We start from the raw sequence: 17,916 nt of genomic DNA, 5'->3' as shown, positions 1-17,916 counted from the left end.
TATTTTGTTTTCCTTTGGGTGTATTGTCATTTTATGCACATAGATTTCCTAGCAGTGGCTGTGATGAATAGTTCAATTTGATAGCAGCTTCCTTTTGAGAATTTGAAAAAAAAAGAATTAAATAGTCTCTCTGGATGACTCTGCTTTGATTTCTATGTGCACATCCCTTTTGCGTTTCAGAGGGATTGACCAACATACACAACAGTGCTTGGAAGACCTCTTCCTCCCTCATGGCATGTAAAGCTAACCTCTCTCCTACCGTGTGTTTTTTTACTTTTTAACTTCCCCTTCCGAGTCATGATCATGTAACTGAATTTACATTTTTAGATTTTAACTGCAGTAGTTGCTTGTTTTTCATTTTTATTTTTTGTGTACGCATACATCCCTTTTTGTGGGGAGGGGGGAGTGATGTCTGTTTACTTATATTAGCTAATATAGGTCATTTTATGTCCGCTTACAATATGTGTCAGGATTTTTTATGTCGTTTCCAATCAATGTCTAATATCAAGTGGTTTGCAGCAGTCATACAAAGGCACGTAACACCCCCAAAACACCTACATAAGTTAGAAATACTCCGGAAGAGTACTCAGTTTATGAAAAGGCGGTGAATCCCAAATAGAACTGTAAATGTAAGCTACCAAGCAGACCGTGCACCCCTGCTTGGAACTATGACCTGTGTGTTGCCCTCTATTAACAGAACAATGTAACTGCAGCCCATGTCACATAAAATAGAAAGTAGAGATTATGTAAATTAACTCCCAGAAGAGCCTGGTGTCACCCCAAAAGGTGTCATGCTTTTCACACCAAGAAACATCCACACATAGATCCCTGCGAACCTCAAAAACGTACAGGAAACCCTGTCCAGCGCTTTGCTCCCAGAGGAGATAAGGTTGAAAAACCACCCTATGTTAAAAGTGTCCATAATCCATGCCAGCTGCCCTGTCTATAGAACCTGGCCGTTCGTGGCCATTCGGGGCCTAGGGGCATGAGTGGAAGGGTTTAACCTGCTTGGGTTCTTGGGCATGGTTTCATCATGCCTCAGTTTACAATGGCACTCTGCCACTTTGTCAGGCTTTAAAGAAGCCTGACTCCTGCAGAGCAAAAGATCTGATTATTTCCTTACATGTTTTGTACGTAAGAATGCGGATGGTGCTCTGAGCCTCCTATGGTGGTTATTAAGCATGGTATACATACCATAGCATGTAACTGTGCCTACAAATGGAACATTTTGTTCATTTATTAGGGAGGTGTGAAAATGGCAAAATCAAATTGCCATTACTGACACAGACCAGCTGCCACTGTCCGGATATTTCGTCGAAAGACATTTGGTCGACGTAATTTGGTCGAAAGCCAAATGGTCGATTTTTTAATTTATTTATATATATTTTTTTAGGTTGTAGTTTAGGGAAAAAAAGGGGGTTTTAGAAAAAAAGGGGGTTGGGGGGACCCCCCCAACCCCCCCCCAAAAAAAAAAGTGAAAATAAAAAACAAAAGCAATTCGACCATTTGGTTTTCGACCAAATGGTTTCGACCAATTGTCCTGTCGACAAATTTTTTTCGACGAAATGTCTGGCAACCCAGCTGCCGACTGTTGCTATTGACAGGAGTTCCAGGTGTATAAACTGAGGAGATCACCAGTTCAATTACCTGTGAACGCATTTTGAAGCTCATTCACAACCAGTTCATGCCCGTTCTCTCCATTTTGGCTTTCTGGCTGGCCGAGGGGCCCTTCAGTAATGTTCTTTGCTAACCATTACACCATGGGCCCCTTGCTGGTGCAACCTGACAGAGTTGTAACAGAAATGAGAATCGAGATCTCATGCATCATTTTAACAAACTCATATTCCTAGCCCACGGATATTATGCAAATGTGGAACTGTTTAGTTGGTTGTTGCGCAATAGCAAACTCTTTGCTTTACAGCTCATTTGGATAGGATTCTTCCTCTGGAGGCATAAGATAAAAGAATATTGCATACATTCTCTAAAAGGCTCTTTTTTTGCTGCAATGACGTTCATCATGTCACTAAGTATGTAGGTTCCATGGTGTAATGGTTGTCACTCTGGACTCTGAATCCAGCGATCCGAGTTCAAATCTCGGTGGGACCTTGGGAATTACTGTGTTTGTTTTCCTCTCAGTGTCTTGTTTTAATAGCAATGACGCTGCTGTGTCGCCCACTTTCATAGCATTATTCCCTGGGTGCATTTGAAAAAAGAAAGATTTTCCATGGATGACGCTCTTTAGCCACAATGAAACCCACCACTTTCTGTGGTGTGAAAGACCCATGGTGTAATGGTAGCACCCTGGAGGTTGAATCCAATAATTTGCATTCAAATCTCTGTAAGAGTTTACCATCAATCGAACCTTTCCCTTATCGTTTATTGTGGATGTCTTCTTTGAAGAAAGGTATGATCCAACTAAAGTAAGTACATTCACGAATGGGCCCTTGGTCGGTACAAACAGTATTTATACACCTCAGGCCTTTTGTGAATTAAGAAAAGTGTGTTCTTCGTTCTATTTTTCATCTCAAACTGATACCTTCATTTTACAAACATGTAAAGACTGTTAAGACGCTTGATTAATATCATTGATTCTGAATGTGGTCGCTTTTCATAGGATTAACCCTTTAACAATTTTGAAAGAGAATGGCGATACAATAGAGCTGCTTTTCCCAAAATGGTATTATTAATGTTGTTGCTGCATCTTCAAGTAAAAAGAGAATCCATTGGGTCACAGATTGAGCATGTTTCTTAACATTGAGTTAAGTTTGAACATTTCAAATCTTTTATGTATGTTTCCGATGCAGATCTGCCCATCGACTCAGAATGACCTCACTGTTCATACATTTAAAAAAAATGCATAAAGGTTAAGGTGCTAGGCACAAAAGTGGATTTTTATGAAAAGTTATGCCAGAGAGTGAGAGCGAAAATGAATACCCTACACCACTAACCTTATGAATATTACTATCTTTGGCCTATAATTTAAGACAACAAGGAGACAAAGTGTGCTAGAGCAAGAGAGAGGTTCCACCGAGACTTGAACTCGGATCGCTGGATTCAAAGTCCAAAGTGCTAACCATTACATCATGGAACCCTTGTTGAGCAGAGCTTCATAAGGACAATGAGAATATAGGGCACATTCAAGATTTTTACTGACCTATAGTAACCGTTTACTGATATTATATCGAAGCAGCACTGTTGCTGTTGGATGCTGTGCAATCGCAAAGTATTGGCTTCATGTCTCATTTGGATCAAATTCTTCCTCTGGAGTCTAATGATATAGGAATATTACATATTTTCTCTGATGTGCTCTGTTTTTCCAGAATGAAGTGCATCATGCTACTGAATATGTGGGTTCCATGGTGTAATGGTTAGCACTCTGGACTCTGAATCCAGCGATCCAAGTTCAAGTCTCGGTGGGACCTTGGGGCTGCTTCTCTTTTAGAGTTGCCTTTCATTTGCAGATAGATATAACAGCAATAGCTTTGCTTTACAGCCACTTTGATGGCAGTCTTCTTTGACCAAAGAATATTAATAGTTTCTGGGGATGACTCTCTTTTGCCACAAAGAAACTGCCCACTCTCATATCTCCAAAGCTCCAAGGTATAATGGCTATTAAACTGGCTTTTGATCTCAGCGATTTGCATTGAAAGCCCAGGAGGCCCCTAAAATCAGTTGAATTGTTTCCTGATAATTTAGAGTTTATTTCTTCTTTCGAGAAAGGTGTGATCCAAATAAAGTAAGTACATTTAAACAAGGGCACTTGATCAGTAAATGCACTACTTTCTAGAACTCATAACTCTTGTAAGTTATAAAAAGTTTGCTCTCCATACAGTTTGTCAACTCAAAGAATTACATTTTTTACACATTTAATAAGACCATCAAATTGCTTGAAACATAGGAATGATTGTGAAAGTGAATATGATTCACCAAAATAATTGTAGAACATTTTTTAATGTTAATAAAATAGGGCTTTTTCCAATCTTTTCACATCAATGTTGTTTCTGCATGTTCCAGTGAGCAGAGAATCTACTGCACATAGTGTGTACATTTTTCTTTTATTAGAGTTAAGGTTGGACATTATTCATCTGTGGAAAATGTTTCTGAGAGATATCTGGGTGCCCACTCTGATTGACCTTAGGGATTGTACATTAACGATATGTAGTTGCATCACTGTATTGGTATCAGGCACCAAAGTGCATTTAAATGTAATGTCGTGCAGAGAGAGAGAGAGTGTGAAAACGGCTACCTGAGTCGACTGAACTTCTGAATATTAACTCTGTTGAATTGTAATTTGAGAAATTAGAAAATGGAGTGTAAGAGCAAGATAACAGTTCCACCGAGACTTGAACTCGGATCGTTGGATTCAAAGTCCAAAGTGCTAACCATTACACCATGGAACCCTTGCAAGATGCACCTGAGAGCGTTGAATCAGAAATGTCAATATAGAGCACATTTACAATTTTTACAGATTCATAGTCCAAATTGACTGATATCATACAAACACAGCGATGTTGTCGATTGACGTTTTGCTATAGCAATCTCTGTGCTTTATAGAGCATGTAGATCAAATTCTTCTTCTTGAGGCATATGATTAAGCAATATTAAATATTGTTTCTGACTGCCTCTGTTTTGGCATAATGAAGTTCAGCATTTGCGGAAGTATTTAGGTTCCATGGTCTAATGGTTAGTAGGCTGGACTCTGAATTTAGTAATCTGGCATGTTATAGCTATATTTTGTTTTCCTTTGGGTGTATTGTCATTTTATGCACATAGATTTCCTAGCAGTGGCTGTGATGAATAGTTCAATTTGATAGCAGCTTCCTTTTGAGAATTTGAAAAAAAAAGAATTAAATAGTCTCTCTGGATGACTCTGCTTTGATTTCTATGTGCACATCCCTTTTGCGTTTCAGAGGGATTGACCAACATACACAACAGTGCTTGGAAGACCTCTTCCTCCCTCATGGCATGTAAAGCTAACCTCTCTCCTACCGTGTGTTTTTTTACTTTTTAACTTCCCCTTCCGAGTCATGATCATGTAACTGAATTTACATTTTTAGATTTTAACTGCAGTAGTTGCTTGTTTTTCATTTTTATTTTTTGTGTACGCATACATCCCTTTTTGTGGGGAGGGGGGAGTGATGTCTGTTTACTTATATTAGCTAATATAGGTCATTTTATGTCCGCTTACAATATGTGTCAGGATTTTTTATGTCGTTTCCAATCAATGTCTAATATCAAGTGGTTTGCAGCAGTCATACAAAGGCACGTAACACCCCCAAAACACCTACATAAGTTAGAAATACTCCGGAAGAGTACTCAGTTTATGAAAAGGCGGTGAATCCCAAATAGAACTGTAAATGTAAGCTAGCAAGCAGACCGTGCACCCCTGCTTGGAACTATGACCTGTGTGTTGCCCTCTATTAACAGAACAATGTAACTGCAGCCCATGTCACATAAAATAGAAAGTAGAGATTATGTAAATTAACTCCCAGAAGAGCCTGGTGTCACCCCAAAAGGTGTCATGCTTTTCACACCAAGAAACATCCACACATAGATCCCTGCGAACCTCAAAAACGTACAGGAAACCCTGTCCAGCGCTTTGCTCCCAGAGGAGATAAGGTTGAAAAACCACCCTATGTTAAAAGTGTCCATAATCCATGCCAGCTGCCCTGTCTATAGAACCTGGCCGTTCGTGGCCATTCGGGGCCTAGGGGCATGAGTGGAAGGGTTTAACCTGCTTGGGTTCTTGGGCATGGTTTCATCATGCCTCAGTTTACAATGGCACTCTGCCACTTTGTCAGGCTTTAAAGAAGCCTGACTCCTGCAGAGCAAAAGATCTGATTATTTCCTTACATGTTTTGTACGTAAGAATGCGGATGGTGCTCTGAGCCTCCTATGGTGGTTATTAAGCATGGTATACATACCATAGCATGTAACTGTGCCTACAAATGGAACATTTTGTTCATTTATTAGGGAGTTGTGAAAATGGCAAAATCAAATTGCCATTACTGACACAGACCAGCTGCCACTGTCCGGATATTTCGTCGAAAGACATTTCGTCGAAAGACATTTGGTCGACGTAATTTGGTCGAAAGCCAAATGGTCGATTTTTTAATTTATTTATATATATTTTTTTAGGTTGTAGTTTAGGGAAAAAAAGGGGTTTTTAGAAAAAAAGGGGGTTGGGGGGACCCCCCCAAACCCCCCCCAAAAAAAAAAGTTAAAATTAAAAACAAAAGCAATTCGACCATTTGGTTTTCGACCAAATGGTTTCGACCAATTGTCCTGTCGACAAATTTTTTTCGACGAAATGTCTGGCAACCCAGCTGCCGACTGTTGCTATTGACAGGAGTTCCAGGTGTATAAACTGAGGAGATCACCAGTTCAATTACCTGTGAACGCATTTTGAAGCTCATTCACAACCAGTTCATGCCCTCTTCTCTCCATTTTGGCTTTCTGGCTGGCCGAGGGGCCCTTCAGTAATGTTCTTTGCTAACCATTACACCATGGGCCCCTTGCTGGTGCAACCTGACAGAGTTGTAACAGAAATGAGAATCGAAATCTCATGCATCATTTTAACAAACTCATATTCCTAGCCCACGGATATTATGCAAATGTGGAACTGTTTAGTTGGTTGTTGCGCAATAGCAAACTCTTTGCTTTACAGCTCATTTGGATAGGATTCTTCCTCTGGAGGCATAAGATAAAAGAATATTGCATACATTCTCTAAAAGGCTCTTTTTTTGCTGCAATGACGTTCATCATGTCACTAAGTATGTAGGTTCCATGGTGTAATGGTTAGCACTCTGGACTCTGAATCCAGCGATCCGAGTTCAAATCTCGGTGGGACCTTGGGAATTACTGTGTTTGTTTTCCTCTCAGTGTCTTGTTTTAATAGCAATGACGCTGCTGTGTCGCCCACTTTCATAGCATTATTCCCTGGGTGCATTTGAAAAAAGAAAGATTTTCCATGGATGACGCTCTTTAGCCACAATGAAACCCACCACTTTCTGTGGTGTGAAAGACCCATGGTGTAATGGTAGCACCCTGGAGGTTGAATCCAATAATTTGCATTCAAATCTCTGTAAGAGTTTACCATCAGTCGAACCTTTCCCTTATCGTTTATTGTGGATGTCTTCTTTGAAGAAAGGTATGATCCAACTAAAGTAAGTACATTCACGAATGGGCCCTTGGTCGGTACAAACAGTATTTATACACCTCAGGCCTTTTGTGAATTAAGAAAAGTGTGTTCTTCGTTCTATTTTTCATCTCAAACTGATACCTTCATTTTACAAACATGTAAAGACTGTTAAGACGCTTGATTAATATCATTGATTCTGAATGTGGTCGCTTTTCATAGGATTAACCCTTTAACAATTTTGAAAGAGAATGGCGATACAATAGAGCTGCTTTTCCCAAAATGGTATTATTAATGTTGTTGCTGCATCTTCAAGTAAAAAGAGAATCCATTGGGTCACAGATTGAGCATGTTTCTTAACATTGAGTTAAGTTTGAAAATTTCAAATCTTTTATGTATGTTTCCGATGCAGATCTGCCCATCGACTCAGAATGACCTCACTGTTCATACATTTAAAAAAAATGCATAAAGGTTAAGGTGCTAGGCACAAAAGTGGATTTTTATGAAAAGTTATGCCAGAGAGTGAGAGCGAAAATGAATACCCTACACCACTAACCTTATGAATATTACTATCTATGGCCTATAATTTAAGACAACAAGGAGACAAAGTGTGTTAGAGCAAGAGAGAGGTTCCACCGAGACTTGAACTCGGATCGCTGGATTCAAAGTCCAAAGTGCTAACCATTACACCATGGAACCCTGGTTGAGCAGAGCTTCATAAGGGCAATGAGAATATAGGGCACAGTCAAGATTTTTACTGACCTATAGTAACCGTTTACTGATATTATATCGAAGCAGCACTGTTGCTGTTGGATGCTGTGCAATCGCAAAGTATTGGCTTCATGTCTCATTTGGATTAAATTCTTCCTCTGGAGTCTAATGATATAGGAATATTACATATTTTCTCTGATGTGCTCTGTTTTTCCAGAATGAAGTGCATCATGCTACTGAATATGTGGGTTCCATGGAGTAATGGTTAGCACTCTGGACTCTGAATCCAGCGATCCAAGTTCAAGTCTCGGTGGGACTTTGGGGCTGCTTCTCTTTTAGAGTTGCCTTTCATTTGCAGATAGATATAACAGCAATAGCTTTGCTTTACAGCCCACTTTGATGGCAGTCTTCTTTGACCAAAGAATATTAATAGTTTCTGGGGATGACTCTCTTTTGCCACAAAGAAACTGCCCACTCTCATATCTCCAAAGCTCCAAGGTATAATGGCTATTAAACTGGCTTTTGATCTCAGCGATTTGCATTGAAAGCCCAGGAGGCCCCTAAAATCAGTTGAATTGTTTCCTGATAATTTAGAGTTTATTTCTTCTTTCGAGAAAGGTGTGATCCAAATAAAGTAAGTACATTTAAACAAGGGCACTTGATCAGTAAATGCACTACTTTCTAGAACTCATAACTCTTGTAAGTTATAAAAAGTTTGCTCTCCATACAGTTTGTCAACTCAAAGAATTACATTTTTTACACATTTAATAAGACCATCAAATTGCTTGAAACATAGGAATGATTGTGAAAGTGAATATGATTCACCAAAATAATTGTAGAACATTTTTTAATGTTAATAAAATAGGGCTTTTTCCAATCTTTTCACATCAATGTTGTTTCTGCATGTTCCAGTGAGCAGAGAATCTACTGCACATAGTGTGTACATTTTTCTTTTCATAGAGTTAAGGTTGGACATTATTCATCTGTGGAAAATGTTTCTGAGAGATATCTGGGTGCCCACTCTGATTGACCTTAGGGATTGTACATTAACGATATGTAGTTGCATCACTGTATTGGTATCAGGCACCAAAGTGCATTTAAATGTAATGTCGTGCAGAGAGAGAGAGAGTGTGAAAACGGCTACCTGAGTCGACTGAACTTCTGAATATTAACTCTGTTGAATTGTAATTTGAGAAATTAGAAAATGGAGTGTAAGAGCAAGATAACGTTCCACCGAGACTTGAACTCGGATCGTTGGATTCAAAGTCCAAAGTGCTAACCATTACACCATGGAACCCTTGCAAGATGCACCTGAGAGCGTTGAATCAGAAATGGCAATATAGAGCACATTTACAATTTTTACAGATTCATAGTCCCAATTGACTGATATCATACAAACACAGCGATGTTGTCGATTGACGTTGTGCTATAGCAATCTCTGTGCTTTATAGAGCATGTAGATCAAATTCTTCCTCTTGAGGCATATGATTAAGCAATATTAAATATTGTTTCTGACTGCCTCTGTTTTGGCATAATGAAGTTCAGCATTTGCGGAAGTATTTAGGTTCCATGGTCTAATGGTTAGTAGGCTGGACTCTGAATTTAGTAATCTGACATGTTATAGCTATATTTTGTTTTCCTTTGGGTGTATTGTCATTTTATGCACATAGATTTCCTAGCAGTGGCTGTGATGAATAGTTCAATTTGATAGCAGCTTCCTTTTGAGAATTTGAAAAAAAAAGAATTAAATAGTCTCTCTGGATGACTCTGCTTTGATTTCTATGTGCACATCCCTTTTGCGTTTCAGAGGGATTGACCAACATACACAACAGTGCTTGGAAGACCTCTTCCTCCCTCATGGCATGTAAAGCTAACCTCTCTCCTACCGTGTGTTTTTTTACTTTTTAACTTCCCCTTCCGAGTCATGATCATGTAACTGAATTTACATTTTTAGATTTTAACTGCAGTAGTTGCTTGTTTTTCATTTTTATTTTTTGTGTACGCATACATCCCTTTTTGTGGGGAGGGGGGAGTGATGTCTGTTTACTTATATTAGCTAATATAGGTCATTTTATGTCCGCTTACAATATGTGTCAGGATTTTTTATGTCGTTTCCAATCAATGTCTAATATCAAGTGGTTTGCAGCAGTCATACAAAGGCACGTAACACCCCCAAAACACCTACATAAGTTAGAAATACTCCGGAAGAGTACTCAGTTTATGAAAAGGCGGTGAATCCCAAATAGAACTGTAAATGTAAGCTAGCAAGCAGACCGTGCACCCCTGTTTGGAACTATGACCTGTGTGTTGCCCTCTATTAACAGAACAATGTAACTGCAGCCCATGTCACATAAAATAGAAAGTAGAGATTATGTAAATTAACTCCCAGAAGAGCCTGGTGTCACCCCAAAAGGTGTCATGCTTTTCACACCAAGAAACATCCACACATAGATCCCTGCGAACCTCAAAAACGTACAGGAAACCCTGTCCAGCGCTTTGCTCCCAGAGGAGATAAGGTTGAAAAACCACCCTATGTTAAAAGTGTCCATAATCCATGCCAGCTGCCCTGTCTATAGAACCTGGCCGTTCGTGGCCATTCGGGGCCTAGGGGCATGAGTGGAAGGGTTTAACCTGCCTGGGTTCTTGGGCATGGTTTCATCATGCCTCAGTTTACAATGGCACTCTGCCACTTTGTCAGGCTTTAAAGAAGCCTGACTCCTGCAGAGCAAAAGATCTGATTACTTCCTTACATGTTTTGTACGTAAGAATGCGGATGGTGCTCTGAGCCTCCTATGGTGGTTATTAAGCATGGTATACATACCATAGCATGTAACTGTGCCTACAAATGGAACATTTTGTTCATTTATTAGGGAGTTGTGAAAATGGCAAAATAAAATTGCCATTACTGACACAGACCAGCTGCCGCTGTCCGGACATTTCGTCGAAAGACATTTCGTCGAAAGACATTTGGTCGACGTAATTTGGTCGAAAGCCAAATGGTCGATTTTTTAATTTATTTATATATATTTTTTTAGGTTGTAGTTTAGGGAAAAAAGGGGTTTTTAGAAAAAAAGGGGGTTGGGGGGACCCCCCCCAAACCCCCCCCCAAAAAAAAAGTGAAAATAAAAAACAAAAGCAATTCGACCATTTGGTTTTCGACCAAATGGTTTCGACCAATTGTCCTGTCGACACATTTTTTTCGACGAAATGTCTGGCAACCCAGCTACCGACTGTTGCTATTGACAGGAGTTCCAGGTGTATAAACTGAGGAGATCACCAGTTCAATTACCTGTGAACGCATTTTGAAGCTCATTCACAACCAGTTCATGCCCGTTCTCTCCATTTTGGCTTTCTGGCTGGCCGAGGGGCCCTTCAGTAATGTTCTTTGCTAACCATTACACCATGGGCCCCTTGCTGGTGCAACCTGACAGAGTTGTAACAGAAATGAGAATCGAGATCTCATGCATCATTTTAACAAACTCATATTCCTAGCCCACGGATATTATGCAAATGTGGAACTGTTTAGTTGGTTGTTGCGCAATAGCAAACTCTTTGCTTTACAGCTCATTTGGATAGGATTCTTCCTCTGGAGGCATAAGATAAAAGAATATTGCATACATTCTCTAAAAGGCTCTTTTTTTGCTGCAATGAAGTTCATCATGTCACTAAGTATGTAGGTTCCATGGTGTAATGGTTAGCACTCTGGACTCTGAATCCAGCGATCTGAGTTCAAATCTCGGTGGGACCTTGGGAATTACTGTGTTTGTTTTCCTCTCAGTGTCTTGTTTTAATAGCAATGACGCTGCTGTGTCGCCCACTTTCATAGCATTATTCCCTGGGTGCATTTGAAAAAAGAAAGATTTTCCATGGATGACGCTCTTTAGCCACAATGAAACCCACCACTTTCTGTGGTGTGAAAGACCCATGGTGTAATGGTAGCACCCTGGAGGTTGAATCCAATAATTTGCATTCAAATCTCTGTAAGAGTTTACCATCAGTCGAACCTTTCCCTTATCGTTTATTGTGGATGTCTTCTTTGAAGAAAGGTATAATCCAACTAAAGTAAGTACATTCACGAATGGGCCCTTGGTCGGTACAAACAGTATTTATACACCTCAGGCCTTTTGTGAATTAAGAAAAGTGTGTTCTTCGTTCTATTTTTCATCTCAAACTGATACCTTCATTTTACAAACATGTAAAGACTGTTAAGACGCTTGATTAATATCATTGATTCTGAATGTGGTCGCTTTTCATAGGATTAACCCTTTAACAATTTTGAAAGAGAATGGCGATACAATAGAGCTGCTTTTCCCAAAATGGTATTATTAATGTTGTTGCTGCATCTTCAAGTAAAAAGAGAATCCATTGGGTCACAGATTGAGCATGTTTCTTAACATTGAGTTAAGTTTGAAAATTTCAAATCTTTTATGTATGTTTCCGATGCAGATCTGCCCATCGACTCAGAATGACCTCACTGTTCATACATTTAAAAAAAATGCATAAAGGTTAAGGTGCTAGGCACAAAAGTGGATTTTTATGAAAAGTTATGCCAGAGAGTGAGAGCGAAAATGAATACCCTACACCACTAACCTTATGAATATTACTATCTTTGGCCTATAATTTAAGACAACAAGGAGACAAAGTGTGTTAGAGCAAGAGAGAGGTTCCACCGAGACTTGAACTCGGATCGCTGGATTCAAAGTCCAAAGTGCTAACCATTACACCATAGAACCCTTGTTGAGCAGTGCTTCATAAGGGCAATGAGAATATAGGGCACAGTCAAGATTTTTACTGACCTATAGTAACCGTTTACTGATATTATATCGAAGCAGCACTGTTGCTGTTGGATGCTGTGCAATCGCAAAGTATTGGCTTCATGTCTCATTTGGATCAAATTCTTCCTCTGGAGTCTAATGATATAGGAATATTACATATTTTCTCTGATGTGCTCTGTTTTTCCAGAATGAAGTGCATCATGCTACTGAATATGTGGGTTCCATGGTGTAATGGTTAGCACTCTGGACTCTGAATCCAGCGATCCGAGTTCAAGTCTCGGTGGGACCTTGGGGCTGCTTCTCTTTTAGAGTTGCCTTTCATTTGCAGATAGATATAACAGAAATAGCTTTGCTTTACAGCCCAGTTTGATGGCAGTCTTCTTTGACCAAAGAATATTAATAGTTTCTGGGGATGACTCTCTTTTGCCACAAAGAAACTGCCCACTCTCATATCTCCAAAGCTCCAAGGTATGATGGCTATTAAACTGGCTTTTGATCTCAGCGATTTGCATTGAAAGCCCAGGAGGCCCCTAAAATCAGTTGAATTGTTTCCTGATAATTTTGAGTTTATTTCTTCTTTCGAGAAAGGTGTGATCCAAATAAAGTAAGTACATTTAAACAAGGGCACTTGATCAGTAAATGCACTACTTTCTAGAACTCATAACTCTTGTAAGTTATAAAAAGTTTGCTCTCCATACAGTTTGTCAACTCAAAGAATTACATTTTTTACACATTTAATAAGACCATCAAATTGCTTGAAACATAGGAATGATTGTGAAAGTGAATATGATTCACCAAAATAATTGTATAACATTTTTTAATGTTAATAAAATAGGTCTTTTTCCAATCTTTTCACATCAATGTTGTTTCTGCATGTTCCAGTGAGCAGAGAATCTACTGCACATAGTGTGTACATTTTTCTTTTCATAGAGTTAAGGTTGGACATTATTCATCTGTGGAAAATGTTTCTGAGAGATATCTGGGTGCCCACTCTGATTGACCTTAGGGATTGTACATTAACGATATGTAGTTGCATCACTGTATTGGTATCAGGCACCAAAGTGCATTTAAATGTAATGTCGTGCAGAGAGAGAGAGAGAGTGTGAAAACGGCTACCTGAGTCGACTGAACTTCTGAATATTAACTCTGTTGAATTGTAATTTGAGAAATTAGAAAATGGAGTGTAAGAGCAAGATAACGGTTCCACCGAGACTTGAACTCGGATCGTTGGATTTAAAGTCCAAAGTGCTAACCATTACACCATGGAACCCTTGCAAGATGCACCTGAGAGCGTTGAATCAGAAATGGCAATATAGAGCACATTTACAATTTTTACAGATTCATAGTCCCAATTGACTGATATCATACAAACACAGCGATGTTGTCGATTGACGTTGTGCTATAGCAATCTCTGTGCTTTATAGAGCATGTAGATCAAATTCTTCCTCTTGAGGCATATGATTAAGCAATTTTAAATATTGTTTCTGACTGCCTATGTTTTGGCATAATGAAGTTCAGCATTTGCGGAAGTATTCAGGTTCCATGGTCTAATGGTTAGTAGGCTGGACTCTGAATTTAGTAATCTGACATGTTATAGCTATATTTTGTTTTCCTTTGGGTGTATTGTCATTTTATGCACATAGATTTCCTAGCAGTGGCTGTGATGAATAGTTCAATTTGATAGCAGCTTCCTTTTGAGAATTTGAAAAAAAAAGAATTAAATAGTCTCTCTGGATGACTCTGCTTTGATTTCTATGTGCACATCCCTTTTGCATTTCAGAGGGATTGACCAACATACACAACAGTGCTTGGAAGACCTCTTCCTCCCTCATGGCATGTAAAGCTAACCTCTCTCCCACCGTGTGTTTTTTTACTTTTTAACTTCCCCTTCCGAGTCATGATCATGTAACTGAATTTACATTTTTAGATTTTAACTGCAGTAGTTGCTTGTTTTTCATTTTTATTTTTTGTGTACGCATACATCCCTTTTTGTGGGGAGGTGGAGTGATGTCTGTTTACTTATATTAGCTAATATAGGTCATTTTATGTCCGCTTACAATATGTGTCAGGATTTTTTATGTCGTTTCCAATCAATGTCTAATATCAAGTGGTTTGCAGCAGTCATACAAAGGCACGTAACACCCCCAAAACACCTACATAAGTTAGAAATACTCCGGAAGAGTACTCAGTTTATGAAAAGGCGGTGAATCCCAAATAGAACTGTAAATGTAAGCTAGCAAGCAGACCGTGCACCCCTGTTTGGAACTATGACCTGTGTGTTGCCCTCTATTAACAGAACAATGTAACTGCAGCCCATGTCACATAAAATAGAAAGTAGAGATTATGCAAATTAACTCCCAGAAGAGCCTGGTGTCACCCCAAAAGGTGTCATGCTTTTCACACCAAGAAACATCCACACATAGATCCCTGCGAACCTCAAAAACGTACAGGAAACCCTGTCCAGCGCTTTGCTCCCAGAGGACATAAGGTTGAAAAACCACCATATGTTAAAAGTGTCCATAATCCATGCCAGCTGCCCTGTCTATAGCACCTGGCCGTTCGTGGCCGTTCGGGGCCTAGGGGCATGAGTGGAAGGGTTTAACCTGCCTGGGTTCTTGGGCATGGTTTCATCATGCCTCAGTTTACAATGGCACTCTGCCACTTTGTCAGGCTTTAAAGAAGCCTGACTCCTGCAGAGCAAAAGATCTGATTATTTCCTTACATGTTTTGTACGTAAGAATGCGGATGGTGCTCTGAGCCTCCTATGGTGGTTATTAAGCATGGTATACATACCATAGCATGTAACTGTGCCTACAAATGGAACATTTTGTTCATTTATTAGGGAGTTGTGAAAATGGCAAAATCAAATTGCCATTACTGACACAGACCAGCTGCCGCTGTCCGGACATTTCGTCGAAAGACATTTCGTCGAAAGACATTTGGTCGACGTAATTTGGTCGAAAGCCAAATGGTTGATTTTTTTATTTATTTATATATATATTTTTTAGGTTGTAGTTTAGGGAAAAAAAGGGGTTTTTAGAAAAAAAGGGGGTTGGGGGGACCCCCCCAAACCCCCCCCCCAAAAAAAAATGTGAAAATAAAAAACAAAGCAATTCGACCATTTGGTTTTCGACCAAATGGTTTCGACCAATTGTCCTGTCGACAAATTTTTTTCGACGAAATGTCTGGCAACCCAGCTGCCGACTGTTGCTATTGACAGGAGTTCCAGGTGTATAAACTGAGGAGATCACCAGTTCAATTACCTGTGAACGCATTTTGAAGCTCATTCACAACCAGTTCATGCCCGTTCTCTCCATTTTGGCTTTCTGGCTGGCCGAGGGGCCCTTCAGTAATGTTCTTTGCTAACCATTACACCATGGGCCCCTTGCTGGTGCAACCTGACAGAGTTGTAACAGAAATGAGAATCGAGATCTCATGCATCATTTTAACAAACTCATATTCCTAGCCCACAGATATTATGCAAATGTGGAACTGTTTAGTTGGTTGTTGCGCAATAGCAAACTCTTTGCTTTACAGCTCATTTGGATAGGATTCTTCCTCTGGAGGCATAAGATAAAAGAATATTGCATACATTCTCTAAAAGGCTCTTTTTTTGCTGCAATGACGTTCATCATGTCACTAAGTATGTAGGTTCCATGGTGTAATGGTTAGCACTCTGGACTCTGAATCCAGCGATCCGAGTTCAAATCTCGGTGGGACCTTGGGAATTACTGTGTTTGTTTTCCTCTCAGTATCTTGTTTTGATAGCAATGACGCTGCTGTGTCGCCCACTTTCATAGCATTATTCCCTGGGTGCATTTGAAAAAAGAAAGATTTTCCATGGATGACGCTCTTTAGCCACAATGAAACCCACCACTTTCTGTGGTGTGAAAGACCCATGGTGTAATGGTAGCACCCTGGAGGTTGAATCCAATAATTTGCATTCAAATCTCTGTAAGAGTTTACCATCAGTCGAACCTTTCCCTTATCGTTTATTGTGGATGTCTTCTTTGAAGAAAGGTATGATCCAACTAAAGTAAGTACATTCACGAATGGGCCCTTGGTCGGTACAAACAGTATTTATACACCTCAGGCCTTTTGTGAATTAAGAAAAGTGTGTTCTTCGTTCTATTTTTCATCTCAAACTGATACCTTCATTTTACAAACATGTAAAGACTGTTAAGACGCTTGATTAATATCATTGATTCTGAATGTGGTCGCTTTTCATAGGATTAACCCTTTAACAATTTTGAAAGAGAATGGCGATACAATAGAGCTGCTTTTCCCAAAATGGTATTATTAATGTTGTTGCTGCATCTTCAAGTAAAAAGAGAATCCATTGGGTCACAGATTGAGCATGTTTCTTAACATTGAGTTAAGTTTGAAAATTTCAAATCTTTTATGTATGTTTCCGATGCAGATCTGCCCATCGACTCAGAATGACCTCACTGTTCATACATTTAAAAAAAATGCATAAAGGTTAAGGTGCTAGGCACAAAAGTGGATTTTTATGAAAAGTTATTCCAGAGAGTGAGAGCGAAAATGAATACCCTACACCACTAACCTTATGAATATTACTATCTTTGGCCTATAATTTAAGACAACAAGGAGACAAAGTGTGTTAGAGCAAGAGAGAGGTTCCACCGAGACTTGAAATCGGATCGCTGGATTCAAAGTCCAAAGTGCTAACCATTACACCATGGAACCCTTGTTGGTCAGAGCTTCATAAGGGCAATGAGAATATAGGGAACAGTCAAGATTTTTACTGACCTATAGTAACCGTTTACTGATATTATATCGAAGCAGCACTGTTGCTGTTGGATGCTGTGCAATCGCAAAGTATTGGCTTCATGTCTCATTTGGATTAAATTCTTCCTCTGGAGTCTAATGATATAGGAATATTACATATTTTCTCTGATGTGCTCTGTTTTTCCAGAATGTAGTGCATCATGCTACTGAATATGTGGGTTCCATGGTGTAATGGTTAGCACTCTGGACTCTGAATCCAGTGATCTGAGTTCAAGTCTCGGTGGGACCTTGGGGCTGCTTCTCTTTTAGAGTTGCCTTTCATTTGCAGATAGATATAACAGCAATAGCTTTGCTTTACAGCCCACTTTGATGGCAGTCTTCTTTGACCAAAGAATATTAATAGTTTCTGGGGATGACTCTCTTTTGCCACAAAGAAACTGCCCACTCTCATATCTCCAAAGCTCCAAGGTATAATGGCTATTAAACTGGCTTTTGATCTCAGCGATTTGCATTCAAAGCCCAGGAGGCCCCTAAAATCAGTTG

General features: G+C 39.5%; 13 non-coding genes across 13 annotated transcripts; 7 read left to right on the top strand and 6 right to left on the bottom strand.

Moving 5' to 3' along the window:
* The first annotated feature begins 2,034 nt into the window (after positions 1 to 2,034).
* On the top strand, positions 2,035 to 2,106 carry TRNAQ-CUG (transfer RNA glutamine (anticodon CUG)). The gene has a single exon. It is a non-coding gene; the product is annotated as a tRNA-Gln (tRNA).
* A 913-nt stretch (positions 2,107 to 3,019) lies between these two features.
* Positions 3,020 to 3,091, bottom strand: TRNAQ-UUG (transfer RNA glutamine (anticodon UUG)). The gene has a single exon. It is a non-coding gene; the product is annotated as a tRNA-Gln (tRNA).
* Positions 3,092 to 3,350: 259 nt separating this feature from the next.
* TRNAQ-CUG (transfer RNA glutamine (anticodon CUG)) lies at positions 3,351 to 3,422 on the top strand. The gene has a single exon. It is a non-coding gene; the product is annotated as a tRNA-Gln (tRNA).
* Positions 3,423 to 4,328: 906 nt separating this feature from the next.
* TRNAQ-UUG (transfer RNA glutamine (anticodon UUG)) lies at positions 4,329 to 4,400 on the bottom strand. The gene has a single exon. It is a non-coding gene; the product is annotated as a tRNA-Gln (tRNA).
* A 2,380-nt stretch (positions 4,401 to 6,780) lies between these two features.
* TRNAQ-CUG (transfer RNA glutamine (anticodon CUG)) lies at positions 6,781 to 6,852 on the top strand. The gene has a single exon. It is a non-coding gene; the product is annotated as a tRNA-Gln (tRNA).
* Positions 6,853 to 7,765: 913 nt separating this feature from the next.
* Positions 7,766 to 7,837, bottom strand: TRNAQ-UUG (transfer RNA glutamine (anticodon UUG)). The gene has a single exon. It is a non-coding gene; the product is annotated as a tRNA-Gln (tRNA).
* A 1,237-nt stretch (positions 7,838 to 9,074) lies between these two features.
* Positions 9,075 to 9,146, bottom strand: TRNAQ-UUG (transfer RNA glutamine (anticodon UUG)). Its single transcript has one exon. It is a non-coding gene; the product is annotated as a tRNA-Gln (tRNA).
* Positions 9,147 to 11,525: 2,379 nt separating this feature from the next.
* On the top strand, positions 11,526 to 11,597 carry TRNAQ-CUG (transfer RNA glutamine (anticodon CUG)). The gene has a single exon. It is a non-coding gene; the product is annotated as a tRNA-Gln (tRNA).
* A 913-nt stretch (positions 11,598 to 12,510) lies between these two features.
* On the bottom strand, positions 12,511 to 12,582 carry TRNAQ-UUG (transfer RNA glutamine (anticodon UUG)). The gene has a single exon. It is a non-coding gene; the product is annotated as a tRNA-Gln (tRNA).
* Positions 12,583 to 12,841: 259 nt separating this feature from the next.
* TRNAQ-CUG (transfer RNA glutamine (anticodon CUG)) lies at positions 12,842 to 12,913 on the top strand. The gene has a single exon. It is a non-coding gene; the product is annotated as a tRNA-Gln (tRNA).
* Positions 12,914 to 16,274: 3,361 nt separating this feature from the next.
* On the top strand, positions 16,275 to 16,346 carry TRNAQ-CUG (transfer RNA glutamine (anticodon CUG)). Its single transcript has one exon. It is a non-coding gene; the product is annotated as a tRNA-Gln (tRNA).
* Positions 16,347 to 17,259: 913 nt separating this feature from the next.
* Positions 17,260 to 17,331, bottom strand: TRNAQ-UUG (transfer RNA glutamine (anticodon UUG)). The gene has a single exon. It is a non-coding gene; the product is annotated as a tRNA-Gln (tRNA).
* Positions 17,332 to 17,590: 259 nt separating this feature from the next.
* TRNAQ-CUG (transfer RNA glutamine (anticodon CUG)) lies at positions 17,591 to 17,662 on the top strand. Its single transcript has one exon. It is a non-coding gene; the product is annotated as a tRNA-Gln (tRNA).
* The last annotated feature ends 254 nt before the right edge of the window (positions 17,663 to 17,916 follow it).

Source organism: Ambystoma mexicanum, chromosome 5p (assembly GCF_040938575.1).
Source record: "Ambystoma mexicanum isolate Mex_15411 chromosome 5p, UKY_AmexF1_1, whole genome shotgun sequence".
Classification (NCBI taxonomy): Eukaryota; Metazoa; Chordata; class Amphibia; order Caudata; family Ambystomatidae; genus Ambystoma; species Ambystoma mexicanum.
Note: the sequence above shows the minus strand (reverse complement) of the source record. Positions and strands in the feature narration are given on the sequence as shown.